The sequence below is a fragment of the Setaria viridis genome, chromosome 2 (assembly GCF_005286985.2).
Source record: "Setaria viridis chromosome 2, Setaria_viridis_v4.0, whole genome shotgun sequence".
NCBI lineage: Eukaryota > Viridiplantae > Streptophyta > Magnoliopsida > Poales > Poaceae > Setaria > Setaria viridis.
In genome coordinates this window covers 38,510,611-38,528,493 of record NC_048264.2, presented here as the reverse complement: position 1 = coordinate 38,528,493, position 17,883 = coordinate 38,510,611, and the positions used below count along the sequence as shown (strand labels likewise).

Sequence of the window (17,883 nt, the reverse complement as noted above, 5' to 3'; positions counted from 1 at the left end):
AGCATTGCTCGGAGCCTCGGAGGTTCCCATGCTTTCTGGTCGCCCAATAGTGCCGAGGTCCCCAATGCGGACAACCAAGAAGAGGTATGCGCACACGTGGGCCGGCGGTATAAAATCCGTTCTCCGGTCCCGTGTGTTTCCTGCCATCTTCTCATGCTTTCGTTGCCCTGTGACTCGATTAGAGCGTTTAGGGCTGGGTTTTGCTTTGGCCTTCGTCTGTAGTGTTGCTTGTGAGCGTTCGAGTGCACACTCCCAAGTCCCGAGTCTCGTGGCCTGCTTCCACAGGACACTATTGCTAAAATCCGACAGCGCGCTTTTCACTGATGCTCGTTGATGGGTCCTTCGACAGCCCGCCGCGTCGGATGATCGAGGGAAAAAAACTGACAAGGACTCTACCGCTGTAGTGCCTGCAAAATCCGGCGCGTATTGGAAATTAATCACGGAAACTGACAAGTACAAGACGTGTGCACTGTATAAAACTTTTTAAAATCTGAGGAATCTAAAGGTGGTTGCGTACACGAACGACGGAGAAAATAAACGAAAGAGGGAAGCGACTGAAACCAAAAAAGAAAAAACAGACTTATAAGTTGATGAGGCCAACGGTCTTGTTTGTTCTCCGGAGCGCGCGGGCGGACTTAACAAAGCAGGGGCGGAGGTAGCTATTGTTATTGGGGTCAGCCGACCTGATGAAATTTCATGAATCCTTTGAAAAAAAAAATTTTGTTTACGAAAAGGAAATAGTTTTCGGCCTGAATCGGTGAAAATCCTATATGGAAACTACAATTCACAAAGCGCAGTGACTCCGGCGGTCTGGCTCCGTCCCTAAATATTCAGCTCCCCCTCCAAATAAATAAACTAATTTAAAGAGGCAATTGACATTGCCGGTACAACATTTCCCCTCGAACTTGGGACACAACAACAGACTATATATGTAGTATATTTCTGCCACCTGCTCGGCTGATCCCTAGCAATAATCCCTAATGGACAGGTACACTGCCCTCGCCATGCATGGCTCTCGTCCGCCTTGCGTTCGGTGAAGCCCTGTGCTGGGCCGGTCATCTCGCCGGAGCCGCACCATCGTTCTACGCGGTCGCCTCCGTCATGTTGACGCCCATGGCCTCCTTCCTCGGTATGGCAGAAATCCACGGCAGAGTTGCTCCAGGCGGACACGTTCGTCTCCAGAGGTTCCAGGTCGCGGTTGGAGCAGCTGCCGCCATGGCTGCTGTCGTCGCCCGGTGGCCTGGCGTGTGTAAAATAAGACAGGTGCGCACGCACGGACGGGCGCCTGAATAAAGCCTAGGTACTCCTGAATAATGCGTGGACAGCTTATTATATTTTTGCAGTCCCCCCAACTTCATCTTTTTTATATCTGAACTCCCGATTCATTAATTCTCTTTTCAGAAGCCAAATTGATCGATTCGAGCGCTCTGTGGTGGCGCCATGAAGTGTGCGCATGCATATGTGCGCACTAGAGTGTGGAGTACGTGTACGTGCGTGCTAAAAAAAAATCTAGATGTACGCACTTGGTAGCCTTCCATCCTTCCAAAAAAAATCTCGGATAAATTTGGACCTAGGACTAAAAGAGGTATTAGTCTAATGCTCACTTTTCCACCGGTGTCTTGCAGAAGACTCCGAGCTTTTTTTTTCGGGCATAGGCTCAGAGCTATTTGTAAGTTGTATTTTTAAAAAAAAATGCTATTGTAAGCTGTGTGTTCTAAAACAAAAGGCTATAGTACGTGAACTATACATACACACGTTCATGACCCAGTCATCATGTTCATCGTCTCTGTAATAAGAATAAAAAGACTATTCTGTGCAACGTAAAAAAATGCATCGGAAAAAGACGACGGTACTGTCTTTGGCATCAGCGGCGGTGCCAGCCGGAATTGTTAGGAATGTCCAACTTACTTGCATAGGACTAGGAGTAAACAGGTACATCATCAGCCTTGCTTTTATCAGATCCTGCGGAGCTGTGCTTTATGCCGCCAAATTAAACGATGTCACCCGCCGCGACGATGTCGATCTCTTTCTTTCGAAGCTGGGCTGATCCCCGCCAACCATTTCCATTCCTGGTACGCTCGTAAATTTAGAGCGGAAGATCGTTGTATGTGGCCGGGATAGAGAACAAGATACACAGCGGGCTCCAGGACCCTAGAGAGATGTCATTTGTTTTTGCCAGGTAGGTGTGCAAGAACTGTGAATCGACCGACCTGACGTACTCACTGATATCTTAATGTGCTCATTAAGGATTCTCTCCATTAATTTTCTGGGAGATGGTAGCACGCACAGTAGAAATATTGGCCAAATCCTCCGGCAAATCGACAACACCGAGGTCTATATACTCCTATCAGCTGTTCAATAACGACCCGGCAATGAAATGGCGGTTATTTATTTGACTTAGGCCCATGTAACTATCTTCTCTATTAATTAATACAAATCCGGTAATCTCTGTCGGGTCTACAATTTCAAAAAAAATACCATGAAATCTCTCCGTGTACAGACTGGAACATAATCCCATCCACATTATTTATCAAAAAAAATGTCCCATCCGTATACGCGTCCCTTAGTTGTAACGAGGAGCCACCTGCCCATAGCTTTCACACCCCCCGTTTTTTTTTCCTTGGAGGAAGAGGGCTAGGGGCAGATCGATACGTACATGGTTATAAAGTGAAGCTGATCCAATATAATGCAGGCTGCTACACTTTGGCCTTGTGCACCGCTATACTACGTCTTTCAGTTCGGACTTGGGAGCCGTCGTCAGGGACTGCTAGCAGGTAGGTGATGACTGCTCTCAGGCGTGCATCTCCTGGATGGATCTCCACTCCCTCCCATTATTTTTCCTCCTGGTCGACGATGTGCCTGCTGTACTTTCTCTAGAACCGCGCTGCACTATATGGATGCATTGGCCTCGTCATCGGTCATCACAGTACAATGCACGACGCCGCGCCACTCATGCATATGGCTGTTTTAGAGAGAGAGGGAGGGGGTTAACGCGGGCGTCTCCACGTACATGTACTCAACTACTCATACACGTAGGGCCTTGTTTGCGGAAGCTTTTAATTTGGTAATAGTATTGGTCATCTCTAGCTCCATGAGCTAGCTAGACTGCTAGAGATGTGGGAAAATTTCAAGTATTGAGTTTAGCTGAGCTACGATATGATTTGCAACACGATGCATGTATATACTCGCTCCATCCCAAATTATTATTCGTTTTGGATTTTCTGTATTTAAAAAAATCAATACGAATAGTAATTTGGAAATATTACACTAGGTTTTTTTTTGTCCTGCAGGCTGCAGCTGAAAATTTGTAGTGCATATATGTCTGTTGTGATGGCCAGCGGCACATGCAGGGCCCATCCAGCCATCCTGGGCCACAGGAGATGATGATGGATGAGAGTGTGCTGGCCTAAGAGGGGCCCAGCCATATATCTTCGTCGTGCTTCAGTAGCAGGCCAGCCTTGTAGGCCCATACCGCAGCCCAGCTCCCAGCAGCACACGCAAAAGTAGCTTGCGTCTCGTCGACGCTGAGGTAGACCTATGCTATGCCTTCTAAAATATATACTGACAAACCAAGGCTCCCAAAACTGATCGACCAATAATCACGTAGCGGCCGCAATCGGTAGTAAACCTAGCTGCCACCGTCAAAAAGAACAAGAGAGACAAGAGGGCATGTTCTTGTGCTGACAAGGACGTACAGCCTCGTCTATGCTGCCAACGTAACAAACCAAACATATCAGCTGATTGGCCTACAGGAGAGAGTCGCGATCTTGTCATCTAGCTGAGCTCCCACCACCAAAGCTGGCTATATATAGGAGATCGACAATCCCCGCCCCCAACATCGATGCCTGGTCGCCTTAATTATTACCGGTATCTCAATCGCGGCACAACCTAGCTCTAGCTCTAGCTACGCCAACAATGGACGGGTACCTCGCCATTGCCAGAGCCCTTCTCGTGGTTGCCTTTGCCTTTCCAGCCGGGCCGTTCCCGAGCACCAGCCCCCGAGGAGCCGCCGCCGCCGCCCTCATGGGGGTCGCGGTCTGCCTTGCGGTACTGACGATCTTCGTCAGGATGGCACCTCCTGGCCCTGGAGCGCGCGCCCTCCCTCCCGACCGAGGCGTCGCCACGTTGGAGAAGCTTCTCGTCTCCGCCGCCGCAGCGGCCGCAGCTGCTTCAGTGGCCCTAGTCCACCTGTGATTTGTCATTTTGTGCAACCTCAAGCTAGCGGTGTGCGCATGCATGAGCGCACACCAGTACAAAACTTAATACCCGGTTGGAAGGGTGCAAATCTCTTAAAAAATTATCTGGGATAAAGCAATCGAGATAAAAGGAGGTGTCTTTTATCCCGGGTCTTTAGTCCCGGTTAGTAATACCAACCGGGATAAATAGTTTTGCAAAAAAAATTGCAAAATAAATAAATCCCCGAGGGGTCCCAGGGAGGCCCCCGTTTAGTCACAAGTCACGCGATTTTCGCGCAAAGTATGCGCGTGCGCGGTTCGTGGGATTCAAACCCACGAGACCTCAAGCCTCGCGCGTAGCTTCCTTGCCATCCCACCTACACACCACATCTGATCCAATCCTTTTATACTAACTCGTGGGGGACCCTTTTATCCCGGTTGGAAACACCAATCGGGATAAAAGACCCCCTTTTATCCCGGTTGGTATTACAAACCGGGATAAAAGGGTCCGAAGAATTTAGTTCTGCCCCAGCCACACGTGGGGGACCCTTTTATCTCGGTTGGAAACACCAACCGGGATAAAAGACCCCCTTTTATCCCGGTTGGTATTACAAACCGGGATAAAAGGCTCTCGACCCTGTTACCAACTGGGATAAAAGGGGGTCTTTTATCCCGGTTGGTGTTTCAAACCGGGATAAAAGGCCTCTCAGGGTCTTTTTTTCCCACTAGCCTTTGCAACCGGGATAAAAGGTCCCGGTTGGTGAGCCCCCCATCATTGACTGAGCTTTAGTCCCGGTTGATAAACCTTTTGTCCCGGGCCAACTTTAAACTGAGACAAAAGAGGGCGCATCAAAAGCCAATTCTCTACTAGTGGAGGGACCCTTTTATCCTGGTTGGAGTTTCCAACCGGGATAAAAGACTCCATTTTATCCTGGTTGGTGTCGTGAGCTTTAGTCCCGAGTGGTAACGCTAACCGGGATTAAAAGGGTGACCTTTAGTCCGAGTTATTCTTACCACCCACGGGTTCCCCACGGGTAGCTGATTTTTTCACCCGGGACTAAAGGACTCCCACGGGTGGTTGATTTTTGAACCGGGACAAAAGGTGACTTTTAGTTTCGGTTGTAAATACCAACCGGGAGTAAAGCTCTGCACACCCATTTTATACCGGACCTACTTTAAACCGGGATTAAAAGGAGGCACATCGAAAGTCAGTTCTCTGGCATCGCCTGTTGATTTGGACCATGATATATATGCATGCAGCTCCGATCCGTTGTGTTGTGATTTCAACACATCCAGCCATCCAGGAGAGAAGTCTCGTCAAGTCCAAGTATGTAATTAATTAAGCTTCCGAATCACTTCAGCTCATGCAAGTGAGCTATCATCAAGTTAAGACCGGAAACGGTGGTCGGTCGACATGCTTTAACTTCAGCACGGTTAGGCGCAAGTCTTGGCTTCAACCTTTGTTTTTGCTCTTCGCAGCGTGCGTGTGCTCCCATGTCTTCCTTCTTGTGTGTTGCGTGTGTACGCCGTTTTGATGTTGTATGAGATGTACGTGCCTGTGTCGTTGTAATACGTGGTTTGCTTGCGGTGCACTCCCCCCCCCCCCCCCCCCCCCCCCCTCGTTCGCCCCAAAATATATAATAATAAAACCTATGCAGTTGATCATTAATATTTCTCATATATTATAATGTTTATGACTTGAAACTTACATTATATGAAAATGCTTTCAAATATGAGCTAAATGATCTCAGATTTGTAAGTATAATCTACAAATTCTTTGATCAATATAACAAGGTTTGATTCTTGGGATGCAAGAGCGTAATATATATCACTATAGTTTACTGAACCGCTATGTTTTATTCTAAATTGTGAAGTTGTATGCTTAAATAAAGATAAGTACATTATTATTAAATCAACTTTAGAGACCACCATTTAAAAATGGATTAATTTTAAGGTTAATGGTTATAAAAAAGTATTGTATGATGTTATCAGGAACAAAGAATAAACTGTGCAATTAAATGCAATGAACTTTTTTCTATCCAAATTTTAGAGAAAACCCAAAACGATCCAATTGTATCCTCATGAAAAGACTTCTTTCTCTAATCTATTATCTTAATAAAGGAATTTAAAATAAGTCACCACATTTGCTAAAGAGAGATTAAAAATTACCACAATGTTGGGACCTCGTCACAGCAAGTTAGGCGAGGTCACGACACGAAAGCGAAAATACGCGAACAAGTGTAACTGTGGCTATCTTATCAATGAATAGTAGTGGCCTCAAAAGGGGACGGTTCACATCCTTTTATAGTACCATAAAGTTACATTTCCGTATACCTGTTATACCCACACTCAACTACTACATTCCAGGCATATTCCGTACAAGACAGTAATGTAACGTCCGCAGAAATCACCAACTAAAACCACCCGTTAAAAACCGTCTTTAAAATCTTTTTACCGCTGAGCTCCCGGAAATCGGAAATCTCCCCGGCGATTCCGCCGTCCCGGTACCCATACCGACCCCTACCCTTTTTTTTATCTGTGCCCGTAAATCTCGCCGCGAGGTGGTCAGACGCCGCGCGCGTGCTCCGACCGCGTACCGAAATCACCGCCGGTCCCTCTCTTTTTATTTCTCCTTTTCCCCCTTTTTCTTTTCCTTTCTTTTTCCTTCTTCCTTTCTTCCTCCTTCTTTCTTCTTCTTCCTCCCTCCTTCTTCTCTCTCCTTCCCTCCTTCTTCCTGGCGCCCGAACCACCAGGCCCCAGCTCCTTAACTCCGGCGCCCCCCTTTTTCCTGGCGCCATATCGGCGGCCGACCCGGTCCGCCGATCGCCTGGGACCCGCCGCTCGGCCCGGTCCCGCCAGCCGCGCCGCCCCCCTCGGGAGGCGCGCCGCCCGCTGGCCCCTACCTCCTCCGCTCCACCTCCGGCCCGGCCACGGCACCGGTGCCGTGCCGGCCATCGCCGCCCGCCGGCCCCCGAGCTGCACGCAAACCCCGAGCCCACCGCCGCCTGCCGGACCCCGCCCCGGCGCAGCCCGCCACACTCCATCTCCTGCCGGACTCCCACCACCGCCCGCCGGTTCCGGCCCCGCCGGCCACCTCGCCGGCCTATAAAAGGGGCGACGCCCCGGCCATCTCCTCCACGCCCACCCCATCCTCCTGCGCCCACAACCGCCGCCGCCACCCGTGTACCACCCGAGCCGCCGCCAAGATCCACCACCGGCCGCACCCCTTCCCTTACCCAAATCCCCAAGGTGAGTAGCAAAATGGAGCCTCCACGAACCTCTCCGCCTTCTCCCGCCGCCTCCCCTCGCCGCCGGCGACCCTAAGCCGCCGCCCCTAGGCCGGTCGTGCCCTCCCTCTCTCTCTCTCTCCCGGTGTACTGTGCGCACAAGAGGAAGAAGAAAGCCAAATTCCGATCTAACCCCCTGAAATCCACTATTCGCGAAATAGCCCTCCCACCTCTCTCAAAGGAAACCTCACGAATAAGCCCCTCCACTTCCAAAAGTATTTACAAATAGGTCCCTGGTTTATTACAAATCAGTCCTAAACCTCCGTTTAAGCCCCTAAATCATGTTTAACCCGTCATTTCATGCGCCAAACTTCCTCCAATTAATCCCAAATTTTACCACGTCATCCTCTGGAATACTTTCACCGATCTATATCCAAATTTCCCAGAAATAATCCTTCTACCTATTTTCCGTTCACGTTTCCTGTTCGGAGCTCACGGTTAAAAATCGTTTCCTCTTTTATTTATTTGTGTGTCTGTTTGTGTGTGCCGTAGATCGCGGATTGCCCGAGGACGAGCCCGAGGAAGAGTTTGACCGCGAGCCCGAGCCCGAGGACCAGTACCGCAAGCCGGAACTACCGGAAGGCTTTGAAGACGGCAAGTCCAATCTCACCCTTTGATGCATATTTATTACCCAATTTTCAAACACAACCTATTGGCCTGTTTTACAAAGTGCATATTATTTCATCACGAGACATGGTTGGATAGCCACCCCTTGATTGTTATAAACATTCCTTGTTATCCTATGCTTATCTCTAAATATGACTTGCTCTGTTTAGATGATAACCACTGCTAGAACGCTTAGGAATTTGTTACTCAACTGCAATCATTATTACAATGGTGTATTCGGAAAATAAATGTGTGTGTGTGTCCAAGTAAGAGAAATGGCTTTTGGGTTCGGGGAAAGAGGATGTGTAGACGGGATGGATGGGTGTTCCTTGTGTGGGATGCCATGTTGTTATGCTCGTACCTTGGTGGTTGAGCAATGTCGGGAGATATCCATCCTGTCGTGATTAAGGACCGAGTTGATGTGTCATCTTGCCTAATTCCACCATCGTGCAACCACTCGACCGTTGTATGGGCAACGGCTTAGCATAAATCCCACTAGCTGAACTGTTAGTCCTCAGGGGTGCTGGTGAGCAACGGGAACCCATGGAAAAGGAGTAAGATCTTGGTGACTTAGGTCCCGGTTATGGTCTCAGGGACGAGCCGTGAACCCCCTGGGTGTTTCCGCGAGGGCTAGCCAGTCTTAGCTAAGGTGGGTAATGGCTTTGTTAGGATCCGTACCGTCACTAAGGTGATTGTGATACGGTACCCTACTTGTGGGAAAAGTGTACACCCTCTGCAGAGTTAAAACCTATCCGGGTAGCCGTGTCCACGGCATTGGACGAGTTACAGCTTGGTCACATAACTAGCAATTGGGCAAGGAAGTCATATGTGTGTGTGTGTGCGCGTGGGATTTTGGAAGAGTCCGGCGGATGTGCCGTGCGCTATGGCGGACGGGGAGTCCGATAGCGATAAAAACTTGGATCTTTTGTGTAGGATCAACCCCAGTCAATGTTTCGGGTATTAAAGAAAAACTTTACAAAAACCTTTTCGGAAACGATCCCCTGCATGTGTTAAAATTTAGCTTTACCGCAAATAAACTATAGCCTATCCTTATTGTACCTGTGCATAAACTTGCTTGTATTTCCCCTCCGTGGATGGGATTGGACTTGTTGAGTACGTCTGTACTCACCCTTGCTTCGTTGTCACAGAGGAAGACCCGGACTTCGTCGCCGAGGACCTTGAGTAGAGGTTGTGTCCGCACCCGACGCTGCCTGTGGTGTTGGCCTACCCAAGATGCTGCTGCTGCCGTGTAGTCCCGAGTGCTGTCTTTTGGCAGTCGCTTGGTTAGCCGCCGTTATTTATTTACTGTTTATCGCTGCGTGGCTTTCACGCCCACTCCCTCGGGAGTTGTACGGTAACTGAATTATCTGTCGAATAAATGTATTATCAGCCTCCTGGGACTGATATTTGTATCACATTTAGTCTCTACTTATGTGGGGACGCTTCAAGTAACTTAACGCTTGTGTCGCTTTCAAGTGAGATTACATTTCTAGCCTCTCCCAAAGTCCGTATTACCAAAGTGCCCCATGGTTGAAGCGACTCCAGGACTACTCTGACTTTTCCTCCCTCTGCTCGTCAGCTTCGCTCACACCGAGTACGCCTCCATGCGTGCTCCATCTTCGTCGGCCGAGACCCGACGACCTCAGGCTTAGGTCACAGCATTTCCCCGAAGTCGAGTCACTGGGAGCTCCGTGGAGGCCTCAACTTCGGGAATCTTCGCCTACAAACCACAGAGCAAATATCTTCAAACGAGTTAGCTTCGGTTAATCGTCGACTTTCGGGTAAGAGTGTAACCACGAAGTCAAGTTAGTGTCGGAGAGAGCTCCGCGCCGGCTTCGTTTAGGGTGCGTTGTGGGGCGGTCCCCAACACACAATAATCGAAAAAAGTGAAAAGAATGTACGCTATTGGATTTCTTGATGATATAACGGCCTATATTAAACCAAGATACCGTTCCAAATACAATTAATAAATAATAAGTTTAGAAAAAAATTGTGGAAAATAGTGGGGGTGTTTGCTTCAGCTTATTCAGCCGGCTTATCAGCCACCAAACAGTGTTTTTCTCTCACAACAAATCAGCTGTTTCAGCTTTTCAGCCGGCTTATAAGCTGAAGCGAACAGGCCCAATATTTCTATTCCATATGAATTTGGAAGTAAAATATCTAAATGAAGAGTCAATATTAAACATAATTAGTGAAAGAAGAATTCAAATAGAAGTACAAATGTCAGTAATTTGATCTCCATTTTGGAATAAAAATACCTAAGTAAATAGTTTATGTAAAATTCAATTAACCCAATTAAAAAAATACAAAATTAGGATCTTGATTCTTCCATTTGTTTTTGAAAAAATCGCCGAAATGAAGAGCAAGCGCAAGATGCATCCATACAAATTGGTATCATTTACCAAATTGGTAGATCTTATGCTAGCCAACAGTTAGTTGTGTTCAGACTAGGTTTTGGGAGGAACCTGGCTAAATAACTGCCCACTAAAAGTCAATTTCATACGTTGTATATAGTAGTTTGAAAGGTTGGCTAGCGGTTGAATTTTACGTATTGACCGCTAGGCCCTGACGAGATGATCCACTGGACAAGACTGAAACATTCGTTGTGTGCAATTGAGGTAAACGGTGGTAGAGAGATATGGCTAGCTGGGAAAATTTACCACTATTCGCTCTACAAGTTTATGACATTCAATTTGGTTGGGTGAGAGAGCAGCAAATGTTGGACATTTGTAATAGAATTTAATCAGCACAAGAAGATAAAATAGTCACGGGGCAGAGATGTGCAAGCTATGGACAACTAAGCCTGGGAATGGTTCGCTCGAACCGGTTTTAGTGGTTTGGTTTCCTTAATTGGTATAGCTTGGTTTCCTGGACAATGGAGTGAGATATGTAATAGTTGGGTTTAGTTTGTTTTAGCGATTGGGCTGGTTGGAATTGGTTTGATTAATTCAAGATATTCAATAATAAGAAAATTAGTATGGCAATATGTGTGACCTAGGGACCCTAAAATTTAAATCTCGCGTTTACACCTTAAATTTTTAGCGAAATTATCTGAGATTTGTTGGAGATGTCTCAGAATGATAGTCAACTCATTCTTGCAGATTAGCATAGCTATATCTACATGTGGGCCCCACGTTAAAAGTCGGACCCTAAAACTAAAACCTCGCGTTCGTACTTTAAAAGTTTAGCAAATTTGACTGAAATTTGTTGAAAATGTCTCAGAATGACAGTCAGCTACTTCATGCAAATTAGCATGACTAGATCTACACATGGATCCCACATCAAAAGTCGGACTCTAAAACTAAAACCTCGTGTTCGCACCCTAAAATTTTAGCGAATTTGACTGAAATTTATTGAAGATGGGTTAGAATGATAGTCAGCTACTTGGTGCAAATCAGTGTGCCTATATCTACACGTGGGCCTCACGTCGAAAGCCAAACCCTAAAACTAAAACCTCACGTTCACACCTTAAAATTTTAGCGAATTTGACTGAAATTTGTTAGAGATGACTCAAAATGACAATCGGCTACTTCGTGCAAATTGGTACTGCTAGATCTACATGTCGACTCATGTCGAAAGTTAACCATATAATATATTTAGAAAATAGGTTGGAAGTGGTTTAGAACCAGTTTGAGATATTGGTTTGGTTTAGATTGGAATTTTTTACACCATTGAGTTGGTTTGGTTAGATATATAAGAGTAGTGGGTTGGTGTGGTTTGAAATTAACTTCGTTTTATATGTGGTTTGGTTTGGTTTTAGGGCAGTTCTCGTACCTTTAGCAACCTTAGACAGCTAGAAACCAAATTATCATATCCTGTTCCAATGTACCATCGCAGTCTCTTTTATTTGTGCAGGTGTGATGTGGATACTATGGAAAACTACAAATGACATGGTTTCAAAAACGGTAAGCTGTTGGCCATGCCGATTGCAGCTGCCCACAAGTTAATATCGTTTCTGAAGCACCCGAAGGCGGAAGCCACTGCTTAAAATGAAGGACGCCCCGAGCGTGGAGGAGAGCATCAACAAGTTGATGGCGGGTCTGGGAGAAGCAATCCGAGTTGTCGCTCGTTTTTTTTCTTCTGTCAAACTTTTTTGATGTAATGTCTGAGTTGTAAGTTTGTTTACGTTGTTTCGAGTTTGGGGTAAATTTTTTAAAAAAAATTGGAGCAGTAGTACAGATAGTAGTTTTGTAGAGCTCTGGGTAGAGCTGTTCTTTTGTTCCATTTCCTTTGTCAAGTACTATGACGATTAGCTGGATGCCAGGATTCCGTGCAATGTTAAAGCTTAGAAATAATGCTCGACAGATGTCTTTGATTAAAAAAGAAGGAAACATTGCTAGTTCTGAAAAGTAAAGGGTACCCTTGAAATAATCGATGTAATATTAACCGTACATTGTTACACCAGCTAACATATGAGGTACATTGGATGGAAATTATGAGAGGCACCACGTGGCTCTCAAAGATGCGTTTGAAGGTGCATGGCTCCAGTATTTTAAGATAAAATGCCGATGTTAGCCCTGTTCGTTTCAACTTATTCAGCCGGCTTATCAGTCACCAAACAATGTTTTTCTCTCACAACAAATCAGCTGTTTCAGCTTTTCAGCCAGCTTATAAGCTGAAGCGAACAGGCCTGTTATCTCGACTGCCATGTTCTCCTGGAATGCTCGGACTGTAGCACCGACAAGACAACAAGTTCATGTGTACTAGTCAACAAACCTGATGGACGCTGAATAAGGAACTTAAATAATCTTAGCGAAATTGCAGCACGGAAGTGGTCGTGCCGGAGTGGTTATCGGGCATGACTAGAAATCATGTGGGCTTTGCCCGCGCAGGTTCGAATCCTGCCGACCACGCCTTTTTCTTTTCCTGTTTTTCAATGCCGAACTCCACAGTTTTCCTCTGCTTTTTTTTTTCCTGTTTTTCTTATCGTTTAGTGGTTCAAGATGCCGAACTCCACAGTTTTCCACTGCTTTTTTTTCCCCGCACCAGAACTTACGGGGTGTTTAGATACCATCCGCTAAAGTTTAGCACCTATCACATCGATTATTTGGATAATAATTAGGAGTATTAAACATAGGCTAATTATAATACTAATTGCACAGATGGAGTCTAATTCGTGAGACAAATCTATTAAGCCTAATTAGTCCATGATTTGATAATGTGGTGCTAGAGTAACCATTTGCTAATGATGAATTAATTAGGTTTAATAGATTCATCTCGTGAATTAGCCTAGGAGTTCTGCAATTAGTTTTATAATTAGCTCATATTTAGTCCTCCTAATTAGCATCCGAACATCTGATATGACACTGGTAAAGTTTAGCACCTATGATACTGACCCTTAGAACGCCGCACGAGCTCGAGGGAGAGCACAGATTCTTCCGTTATCCACGGGCGACCATTTTTTTTTTTTTGTTCTTTCTGCCTGTTGATGTGTTCAACTTGGCCAGGAGAATGGTTCAGTTTGCTCCATCAACAGAGCATGCCGTGCCATGAGTTAGTGGGACAAATCGTTCACCAAACTATTGGCGAGCTTCGGCAAGAAAAATAATGGAAAACATGATTTGCGAGTTCAGTGTTCCGAATCTACACGTGCGATTCGAACAGTGGCCTAAACCAAGGTGCAGAGCCAACAAAGTTGTGGCGTGGCATGCTCCAGCCACGAAGCAAATAAAATCATAATAAAAGAGGGAGTTGCTGGTGATGTTATTTTCCCCTATGTTTCTAAAAAGGTTGTTAATATTTTGGAGAATTCGTACACTTGATTTTCTTTCCACCGTTAGATCAAAATCTAACAGATGTCCATCCTCTTCTTCTTTGATCCAACACCTCTGCCATCTTCTACAGTCCCCTCCATCACTCCACCTAGATGGACCGGCTTCCCACCGGTTACGAGGCTTCATGCCTCCAATTCCAATGTGGAGCCTCGATAAGATGACAAGGTCCACCTTACCCTGTCCATTGTTAACTCTCACCACCGTCGTGATAGATGTGGTTGCCCCTCCCCCTCTCCGACCCAACCACTAGTTGTCCTCCACCATCATGCTGCTGTGCCACCATCACCTTGCCTCACCGTTACTGTACCTGTCACCTTTGCTATGCCGTCTTGCTGCTCACGACTTTCCCCTAAACCTCAGAGCTTTTTGTTGAAAACCTCACCCTAAAGCCCCCGAAGGCCCCAACCTTGAGCCCTAAGCACCCTAAACCTCGATTTCTAGCCATCCTGGAAAGATCGTCGGAGGAGGAGAATGATCTCATGCGGCCTTGGATTGGCAAGCGTGCAAGGAGAAACAAAATTCAAGCGTAGGGAGCACAAAAATACACTATAGTGATATGACTTTTTTCCTTTCTAAATTTGACGTGCAATCAGGATTCAGGATAGTGTACGCCATCGATTAATGCGGGTCCCACCTTAATTGAAAAGGGCGATTACATAAAATGAGAAAAAGAAAGATGTGGTACAAGTTACCCAACAAAATACGAGATCTTAATTGATCTCGCGCCAAACAGTAACAACCGCCTTCCTAAAATCGAAATAATCATAGCATTGTGAGTATCCTTACATTGTTATTTTTTAATAAACTGACGGCAGTTGACGGCGGTTCACGAAGGTTTGAACCTCCGCCCTCCCCACCGTCCTCCCCACCCATAACTGTTGGGGAAAATATTAATGATCTCCTAAATACCGCTTAAAAGAACAAACATGAAGGCCCAGGCCCATCCAGGATAACGAAATCGCCATCAAGCCCAACATGAGTGGGACTCCGCCTCGCCCGACCGCGGTCCCGGGGTCGGGAGTGTCTGACCTCCCGCCGCGAGGCTCCGCCTCGTCCGATGCCGACCCCGGGGCATCTGGCAGCGGCCGCTTGTCGCCGCTTCGCTGCCCTCCAGCCTCGGGCGCGACGACGGAGGCGGTCTCCGCGGACCTCCGGGGAGCGCCCTGGGCGGTCTCCTGGGGGGCACCCCGCGCCGGCTCCTGGGCAGCGGCGGGGGTAGGCTCCGAAGACCCCCGGGGGACGCTCCGCGCCGGTTCCAGGGAGGAGCCCTGTGTCGACCCCTGGGAGGCACCCATCGCCGACCACCCTTGGGGAGCGTCCCGCGCCGGCTCCTGGGAGGCGCCCCGCACCGACCCCTGGGAGGCGTCCCGCGTCAACTCCTGGGGGGCGCTCCGTGCCGACCCCTGGGGCGCAGCCCCAGGGCCTTGCGGAACCACGGTCCGGGCGGGCGCCCCCTCCGCTTCACCCCCCGCGGCCGACTGCGAGCGCACCTCCCGGATTACAAGTGTGCCCGATCAGAGGGAGGAAATCAGCTCCTCCCCCTCTTCATCATCTTCCTCATCTTCATCCTCTTCATCATCATCATCGTCGTCGTCGTCGTCGTCTGACACGACCTGCCCCCTCCGCCACCGTTGGAGCTCCTTGGCGGCCTTCTTCTTCTTCTTCGCCGTCTCCTTGTCCTTACGGCGCTTCTGCGCCTCGGCAAGGAGACGGTTGCGCGTCCGCCGATCAGCGTCCTCCGGCACCGGCGGGAGCGAGTCCACGACCCGGGTCAGCGCGCCCTACGAACGCAAAACGGCCCCACGTCAGAATGACAATTACAAGACGCGAAGAAAGGAAGTCGGCGCCCCAACCCCTTACCAGGTCTATGAAGCCCGCATCCGGGCGCATCGGCGGGTGCCCGGGCACCGGGTACTCGGCGTCCTTGTCCTCCAGCGCCTCCCGAATCCGTTGCCGGATCTCGGAGGCGGCAAGCGCACCCGCCGCCAAGGCGGTGCCCTCGGTCGGCGCGTCCGGAGTCATGGCGGCAAGCGAGCGAACCTAGAGCATCAGCGGCGCCACTCGCTGGGCATGGTACGCTCCGATGACCCCGGCGCCGCTAAGCTCGCTCCTCTTCAGCTGCTCGATGGCCTGTAGCAGGTCGAAGATCCGCTTCTTCTCCTTGTCCACCGGCGCGTACGCCCACACCTCCGGTGCCACGTCGATGGTACGGCCGGTGAACTCCGGCAGGGGGGAGTCCGAGTAGTTCTTCACATAGAACCACTGGTTATGCCACCCCTTGTGGGACGCCGAGGTCTTCATCGCCATATACTCCTTGGAGCGAGTATGGCGGAGGTGGATCCCGGCGCACCCAATCGGCACCGGAGGCGACCGCTGCTGGCTCCCCCTCTTCTCCGTCCTCTGGTACAAACTCACTGTGAAGAAATACTTCCACAGCGAGAAGTTAGGCTCGATGCCCAGGAACCCCTCACACAGTGCGACGAACGCCGCAATGTGCTGGATCCCGTTGGGGTTGAGGTGCTGGAGCTCGAGCCCGTAGTAGTGGAGGAGCCCCCGGAAGAAGCGGCTTGGTGGAGTAGCGAACCCTCGCTCGTGGAAGTGAGCGAAGGAGACGACGTAGCCAGGGGGAGGCGCCGGCACTTGCTCCGGCCCGGGCAGCTCCCACTCGCCCGCCTCCGTCCTCTCGCAGAGGAGGCCTTTCCGCACCAGGCCCTCGGCGCGCGAGGAGTTGAAGTGAGAGATCCCCCAAGAACCCATCGCCGGAGGAGGAGGAAGCTTGACGGAGGGGGATCGGCTTCTTCTCCCACAAGCCACAGCACATTACTACTCTCCCTGAGAGCACAAGCACGAAAGAGACTTGGGACCAGTCCCTCTCTCGTCGATCTGTAACCCCTACTACAGAACCCCACGTGGGCAATACGAGCATCCTCGATACTGGACGTAGGGCTTCCCTTACCCGAACCAGTCTAAATCCGTGTCTCCCACGCCACCATCTGAAGCCTTACGCGCATAAAAGAAATTTACTAGTCTAAGTCTTATCCGCAAATCTTGACAACGACAATAACTTAGAGGATAACTCGAATATAACGTTCCATGAAAAAATCATTTTAAATGTACAATTGATTTTAAGCTAGATGCTAGTAAGATCTGCTAGTACCCACATAAGAACTTACATCATTTTTAGAAACCTCTAGATGTTTCAATTTAAATTATTTGTTCAGATAAAAACTACACGTCACTACTCTCGTTTTGGTCCTTCCGGTTCTCTACAATTTCTCCAAGAGAATTGGTGAAAACTCAAGAACTCTCACCTATTCAAGTAGCAACATAGTGTATTTTCGTATTTTCAATTAGGAAAATTAATTTAGCTTCGTTGATTGATGATAATTTTAGTTCAATAAAAAAAATCTATGATTTTAACATGTGAAATTGATTTTTTCAGAGATAGTATATTTTGTATGTTTATAATTTGGTGGATTGTTCCTTTTCAAAAAAAAAATTGGTGGATTGTTTGTGAAAATGCCATTAACATAAAATATGAAATTTTGTAAAAAAAAAGTACCATTATTGTTCAATATAAAAAATTATATATCATTATTGACATTCCCTCCACACTCCACGCTCTCTTCAAGAGGATATTGGCGAAATTAAAAAATCTGACCTTTTGAACTAGTCACATAGTATGTTTTGTAGTTTCACTTCTTTTATCGATGAGAATTTTCACTGAACAAAATTATCTAGTTTCATGATTTTAACCTGAAAAATTTATTTCCGGCGAAAGTATTTTTTATGTTTATGATTTCTTGAATTATTTGTGTGAAAAAGTTAAATATTAAGCTAAATATTTCCGCAAAATGGCAAAAAGGTAGCCCGAGCACGTGTCAGCTATGCTCGTGCCCGTCTCACACCTGCCCGCCGTTCCTGCACACGCGTCGTCCGATCCCTCCGCCGCCCGCAGCCTCCCACGACCCAATCAACCTCTCAGCAGCACCGCCCACCGCCCTGCACACGCCGCCGCATCCGAAGCCGACTCCCACGCGC

The 17,883-nt window shown here is 48.0% G+C and overlaps 1 non-coding gene across 1 annotated transcript; it reads left to right on the top strand.

The window, feature by feature from the left end:
• Window positions 1–12,839: 12,839 nt before the first annotated feature.
• On the top strand, window positions 12,840–12,921 carry TRNAS-AGA (transfer RNA serine (anticodon AGA)). Its single transcript has one exon. It is a non-coding gene; the product is annotated as a tRNA-Ser (tRNA).
• Window positions 12,922–17,883: the final 4,962 nt, after the last annotated feature.